This window comes from Chaetodon auriga, chromosome 5 (assembly GCF_051107435.1).
Source record: "Chaetodon auriga isolate fChaAug3 chromosome 5, fChaAug3.hap1, whole genome shotgun sequence".
Lineage (NCBI taxonomy): Eukaryota > Metazoa > Chordata > Actinopteri > Chaetodontiformes > Chaetodontidae > Chaetodon > Chaetodon auriga.
Genome location: NC_135078.1, coordinates 422,423 through 429,949, shown reverse-complemented (window position 1 = coordinate 429,949; position 7,527 = coordinate 422,423). Strand labels below are relative to the sequence as shown.

The window sequence follows — 7,527 nt, the reverse complement described above, 5'->3', positions numbered from 1 at the left end:
CAGGCAGATGTTGATGATGGGGATCCATGGGATTCTATGTCATGTTTTGTTTTTTAAATTTTGTACTCTTTGTATTTTCTAGACTTTGAAACATAATCAGGATCACTTGGATGTTTCTCTTATGACACCATGTTAACAGAATCGGAGAGAAGGACTAATTTTTGTTTGCTTCAAATTGACAAGATTTATTACAGGATGGATTATTGCAAAATTGTTTTTGTTTTCCTGTTTCTGTAAAACTTGCAGCATTTTGAATCGTGGTATCATGTGTGGGTGTTTTTTATTAAAAGTTTTCATTTTTATTCAGTTAAAATCTGTCACTCTTGGAAATATTCCAAAAAGTTTTATTTTTGTGTCAGTTTTACTCTAGTGTTGTCTTCAGAAGATCAGTGGATTGAATGTGCTGCAAGTAAGCATGTTCGGTCTGGAACTGTATTCAAATAATATTCTCAGAATGACACTTAAGAATGCTCTAAAGCCAATTTACGAGTAAAAAAAAAAATCTTCACTGAAACTGAAAAATAAGATAAAAGATTTATTTATGAAAATCGTAATGGGTGCATATCAATTGTGATACTACATGCATCTGTTAGAGATCCATACACTGCCTCCCAAAAAGCTCAAATGCTGAGTCAGGCCCAGAACATATGAAACAGTCATTGGAGCTGCCCTTTACATTTCACAAGTGGGTTTAATATAGGATATAATCTTGCCAGTTTAAGAAATGTGGCATCAATGGGCTATTTAAAATTGGATGAGACTACAGCATGGGGATAATTTATGCACTTACTTTAGTATTGCCACCCACACATCCTCGGAAAAAGGGCTGCCAAAGTGTTACTACGAAAGGGTTCTTAAATTTTTCAAAGGCTGCATGGTCAAATTATTTATTACAGAGTATATCTGATTATAGACCTTTTGTGGTTACGATTTAAGGGCAGAAGTTAATCTACAATGATGGATGGTGGTTTATTTGGAAAAGAAGTGCAGCCTGATCTGTTAACAAAAAAAGTTACAAGCACTTTAAAGCATTTTTTTCTGATAGTTGATTGGATGTGGCCAACAGTCCTTCAACATATAAATCCTTAATTAAAAAAAAAATTTGAATGACAGATTATCAAAGCTAGATCAAGTTTAGCTGGGGTGCAGGAGGTAGAGCTGTCGTCCACCAATCAAGAGGTCAGTGTTTTGATCCCTTGGCAGTCCAAATGCCGAAGTATCCTTGGGCAAGATACTGAACCCCAAAAAACTGCCCCTGATGCTGTGCCATCGGTGTGTGAATTCATACATATGTTGCTTTAGATAAAAGTGTCTGCCAAATGTTCATTTTCATTCATCAAGAAACATACCATATTTTTAAAGTCTAAAGAATTACTGGGTCAGCTTGCATTTTAAATATGAGAACAAGAGTGGAAGTGGCCAGAAAATCTATCGGGCCCATATGAGACACCATCCTCACCAAGATATGAGCTGCAGGATTAGAATGATTTTGAAACCACTCGATAACCCTCTGAATAGTACTGATATTATAGTAACAGATTAGCATCAGGTGGGGTCTATCGCCTGCAGTGTTTGGACCTTTGCATGAATGTTATACAAGTATATGGTTACCTACAGTATAAATTAAACGAAAGCCTCTTACCAAGTTGTTAGACGGTGGCGCAGCAGGTAGTGCGCGTGCCTTACAGCAAGAAGGTTGCTGGTTCGAACCCTGGGTCGGGCAGGGCCTTTCTGTGTGAAGTTTGCATGTTCTTCCCGTGCATGCGTGGGTTCTCTCTGGGCACTCCGGCTTCCTCCCACAAACCAAAAACATGCTCATTAGGTTAATTGGTGACTCTAAATTGTCCATAGGTGTGAGTGTGAGTGTGTGAGTTGTCTGTCTGTGTGTCTGTGTATGTAGCCCTGCGATCGGCTGGCGACCGGTTCAGGGTGTACCCCGCCTCTCGCCCATTGCTAGCTGGGATAGGCTAGGATAGGCTCCAGCCCCCCGCAACCCCGAAATGGGATGCGCGGGTATAGAAGAAGAATGAATGAATGAATGTTTCATTTGTATCATGTTTATACAACCAGCCACTGTTAAAAGCAGGATACACCAATGTTCAGAATCTTAATTGCTTTTCTGACTTTGAGGGTTAAGATTAAGCTTAAGTAGTTTATGAAAGGATCATGACATTGCAATTACAATTAGTCATTTAGCAGACACCTTTATCCAAAGCAATATACACATGAATTCACACACTGATGGCACAGCATTATGGGCAGTTTTGGGTTTCAGTATCTTGCCCAAGGATACTTCGGCATGTGGACTGCCGAGGCCAGGGATCAAACCACCAACCTCCGGATTGGCAGAGGACTGCTCTCCTGAGCCACAGCGGCCCCGGTAATGGTAATAAAGTATTTGAAATAGGAGCTTAAATATCAATTGTTGATTAGTTAAGCTCACATTTTTGCAGGTTGAGTTTGTTCCCGGATAGTTTTCTTAAGATAGTTGTTCAAAGACATCCAGAATGGTGGATAGGGATTGTAGGATCAGATAGATATTGTACAAGGCTGCCTGCAAAAAAGATGTTTTGTGGATGGTACCCCCTTTTTTTTTTCGTTCATGGGCTGTGCATTAATGGAGAGAGCTGGCTAGTGCTAGAAGAGCATCTCTTGGTGAGGAATGGTCTAGTTCAGGCTTAATCACACAACTGGTCTCCACCAGTAATCAGGCAAAAAAAAAAAAAAAACAACATTTAAAAGTTATGTCTACTCAGGAGCTGGTCGGTAACAATAATCAATCTGCCATTTGTGTCTGCAATAATTCTGTTAGATTCAAAAGGAGTCATTTTATGTATAATAATATCCGTATTTCTGGCTTTTGAGTCAAATTTAGAATGAAATCTTGCATCCTAACTAAATCTATATATACAAGTGCGTCTCTTGAATAAACGTTATATCAGTTTAGAGATATGCAAGAACGCCCACTCATAAAAGGTGAGTAAATCTCATGGTAAATTAAAAAGTACATTTATTTGGCAAGATGCCAAGGGCCTGAGTGGATATTACAATTATTATGACAAAAACAAAGAGGAATGTTCACCCCTTCCCTACACCTACCCCATACCCTACCTATATACAGTATATATAAGATAACACTTTATTAATCCCCCTCGGGGGAAATTTGGGTATCACAGTCAGCAGCAGAATAAAATGCAAAATAGAAATATATACAGTGCTAACCCTAACCCTAACCCTTTTGGTTAAAGAGCTTCTTCATATTGGTGTATTAACCATTACAGAAACATAAAAAATGATTTTGGTAATTACCAATGCTGTTAATTTAGGGCAGCTGTGGTATAAACCTTACTTTGGGTGGTGGTCTAATAAATTTGGTAAGCACTGTAACTGTATCTCGAGCGCACGTTTTAGTATCTCGTGCGCATGTTTTAGTATCTCGAGCGCACGATTTAGCTAAAATGTTACTAAAACGTGCGCTCGAGATACAGTTATTTCCCATGCTTTGACTCGTCTGTGCATAGGGCTCTCTGTAGTGACCTCTTCAGATGTTCACAGTCACACATACATATGGAGAGAAGAACTCAGCTAATTAACTTTTATTTTCACCTTGCAAGTCATATGACATTCTTGTTGCTCTTGCCCTGAGACATGGGATGATCATCAGTGGGAGAACTTTGCTGCGCATATTGAAGGACAATAGGCTCAGCCAACGGAAGAACTACGCAGATTTAGGCCGTGTCATTGACTTCATCTAGGAACAATTACAGGGTCCGGAGAAGATGCATGGATATCAATAGATGTTTACGAAGTGCCAAGAAAATGGCCTAAAAGTTAACAGAGAAGAAGTTAGAGTCATATTGGCTGAGCTGAATCCTGAGGGGTCAGCATTCAGACAGCGACGGAGACTTCACAGAAGACAGTACTTCTCAAAGGGATCTAATCACCTCTGGCACATCGATTCATATGACAAGTTAGAACATTTTGGTGTGTGTATTAATGGCTGTATCAACGGCTTCTCTCGGAAAATAATTTGGCTGGATGCCTGCAACACGAGCAGTGATCGGAGGCTATCTTGTAGAAGCTTTAGAAACATTAGGCAAATGTCCCAAACTTGTGCACACTGAGCGTGGCACAGAAAACGGCCTTGTGCTAGACCTGCAGATACATTTACGCACAACCCATGGAGACACCTGTAATATTAGTTATCTTTAAGATAACTAATATCTTAAATCATAGACACATAGACGGACACAGATAAAAGATGCAGAGTAGTTTTATTGCTCTGTGATCTGTTGGTAATGCCTCGGGGCTCCGTAGAGGGAATCGCGCTCTGCTTCTGTAACAAAAAAAAAAAAAACAAGCACTTTGTGAGTTTTATCTAAATTAGTTTTTATTTGTGGTTATTTTAATTTTCCTGGAAACTGCCTTTTTTCCTGCCCTTTATGGCTCCTGTACCTCCTGGGTTTCCGTAGCTCCTCCTCTCTTCTCCTCACAGTGCTGTTGCGCATTGCTGAGGGTAAGTTGTGTGTGAAAACGTTCCAGTATTATTTTGTTGTTTACAATATGAAATTAGCTTTATAAACCGTAACCTCTGGTGTTTGGTGTTAACTGTTGGAAATATGATGTTATCCAGCCGTTTTCTACTGTTTTGAGCAGTTTTATTCAGAGTTTGGACAGAGTTTTAATGTAACTTTTTCGGCGTGATTTGCTATTCAGCCTTCCGCCAAAATCGTTGTCTTCATGTAGAGCAGGAGATGTTCCACTTTATTTGTTAAAAATTTATTGCTTAGGAGCTGAGGTGCAGACAGTGGACCGAAGGGCAAACTATATATGTTGTGTCTTCTGCAGGTACGTTTTTGTTTGATTTATGTTGTATTTTCCGTTGCTTCTGTTAAGTTCCACTTCCATGTGTGCCTTTTTATTTTGTCCACCAGGTGTCACTGCTTGTTTCATGAATGTACTGTTTTTAGTGTTTCCTGGGGCCCGTTTCACAGAGGTGGTTCAACAGCTCCGAGTCTAATCCTGAACCCTGAGTTGATTTAGCCTGAGATAGGAAACTCAGAGTTTCCGGTTTCAGAACAGGTGATTTGAGTTAGTTCAATCAACTCAGAGTAGGTTAACTCAGAGTTAAGCGCGTGCACCATGACTATAAAAAGCCAACATCAATGGAGCCATGGTGACGGGGAAGAGGAGGGCTGCGTTTTTTACCGCACTAGAACTCAAAATCTTAATGCGCTCATATGGCGAATTTGAACATGTTTTTAGAAGAAAATGCAACACCGCTGCAGCTGCAAAAGAGAGGGAGGCGGCGTGGGAGAACAATGCTGCTCGGGTCAGTGCGTAAGTTTAAATATAGTCCTCTGCAATCACAATAATATTACAGGGGAAAACTGCTTGAATGGTAGCTCATTAATTTATTTCATGTAGGTGCAATCCCGCGGGGGAGAAGTGCACTTGGCAGCAGCTTAAGATGAAACATAAAAACATTGTTCAAACAGGTAAGACCTCAGTATAATTTAATGGGGTGTTCTGGCAATTTTGTACTAAAAAGCACAGAGTCGTTCGTTGTCTTTCTGTGAGTTTATTCTGACGCCTGCAGACGGACTCCCTTCTTGTTGTCTCAAGTGTGAGATGACAAGAAAGAGCCCGGAGCAAGAGAAGTTGATAGATTATATACAATATATTATCTTTGTAGACAGGATGACTTTGTTCTATCATCAGAACAATGTCAGCACAATAGGCACGTCATAATGTGTTGTACAATCAGGACACAAGGTTCACTTAATCAGTGCATAATAACATACTGTACGTGGTTACATGGTCAGCAGATTATGACATACGCACGCACCTAATCATATGATATGGTTGTTCATTTGGCTTTAAGACAGTGAATACTTATGATTAAGTACAGAGAAGATGAATAATAAGAATTCCCATTACATACTGATACCTCATTTAGATCATGTTGTACATTGTAAAGTAAATATTAAGTGGCTGTTTGACTGTGCAGTTGTTTTATCCCCAACATAATGCTGTTTTCACACACATAAATGTCTTCTCATCTATATCATATTCTGTTAAATAATTTAGCCTATTTAAACTAAGACAGACTTCTGCTCAGCCAACAGAAAGAAGGCAGATGCCAGTAAAATGGGTGGTGGCCCAGCACTGCCACCTCTAACAGAGGCAGAGGAGGTGGCCCTAAGCCAGAATGTAGGAAGGCCAGTGGCTGAGGGAATCCCTGGAGGGAGCTCATTTTCAGAGCTCACCCCCCAAGACACAAGTGCCTTTTATAAAATGTAATATGCCTATGCCTATATATCTCTTTTAAGCTTATTCATAAAAATATTTATTTCTTTTAAAATATTTATTATGTCTTTTTTTTTCTTTTGTCCCAACAGATTCTGATGGTGCTACGCCACAGCAGACCTTGTAACTGTAAGTAGGCAATACTCCAAAGATTTTGCCAAATGGTAGTTTAAGTATACTGAAACATATCACTCATCTAGGATGAAGAGCACGAGGAAACTGTGTCTGCTGCCTTTACAGAGGGGGATCCAGAAAGGCCTATAGAGGTAACATCTCGATATGTTATTGATAGTTCTCTTCCCATTTAAATTTGTTAACATTGTGGTGGAATATAGAGTGTGACATTTAGCCTACACTGAAGTATTAAGTCATTCTCATCCTTTTTAACAGGGCATGGCTGGGCAGCAGCAGGAGAGTCCCTCAACTTCCACTGCACAGATTGACACAGTGAGATGGATATTCAGTAAACACCAGAGGTTCATTCTGTAGAATTCATGTGCAACTGTATAATTTAATGCCCTCCTTATGTATTCCCAGTTACCAGTAAAAGAGATTTATAAAATTCACCTGCTGAAAAAAATCCAGAAAACCAACAAAGAAATGCAATACTTGGTCTGCCAGATTAGGAGGGCAGATATAGAAATTGAAATACTGGAGCACAAATTAGAGGTGGGTGCATGGTCACAGGTGAATTATGTTAATTATGTTAACTATTGGAACATTAACTAAACTAGCTCTTGTATTTGTAGGAAATAAAGACCAAATGAAGTGTGTATTGTGTCTTTATTTGACTGCTGTGGTGGTGGTGGTGAAGATGGTGACTCAGTCTCTGATGTGACTATGGCATATGGTGTCTCTGACTGCTCTGCCATCCTGCATAGCTGGCAGGTGGATGGGGTCATCATCAGGGTCTTCCATTTGTAGGGCAGGGAGTTGCTCTCCTCTGATAGTGGCAATATTATGAAGACATGCCACAATAATATCACAGGCCCTCTCAGGGGTCACCCTGAGGTGACGTAGGCACTGGAAATGGGCTTTCAGTAGGCCTATGGTCATCTCCACCTGGGCTCTTGTCCTGCAGTGAGCCCGGTTAAAGTTCTGTTGAGGGCCTGGTTCAGGGTCAGGGTAAGGGGTCAGCAGCCTAGGTTGGCACGGGTAACCTCTGTCACCCAGCAGAAGGCCATCAAACTCTCCTGTAATGTGTAGTGGACACATCAG

The 7,527-nt window shown here is 40.3% G+C and overlaps 1 long non-coding RNA gene across 2 annotated transcripts; it reads left to right on the top strand.

The window, feature by feature from the left end:
• Positions 1-4,532: 4,532 nt before the first annotated feature.
• LOC143321121 (uncharacterized) lies at positions 4,533-7,082 on the top strand. 2 transcript variants are annotated; one of them, XR_013077200.1, is made up of 5 exons: positions 4,533-5,332; positions 5,428-5,498; positions 6,402-6,438; positions 6,510-6,575; positions 6,700-7,082. It is a non-coding gene; the product is annotated as an uncharacterized LOC143321121 (long non-coding RNA). The 2 variants fall into 2 exon arrangements; XR_013077199.1 differs by having other exon boundaries at positions 4,533-5,340.
• The last annotated feature ends 445 nt before the right edge of the window (positions 7,083-7,527 follow it).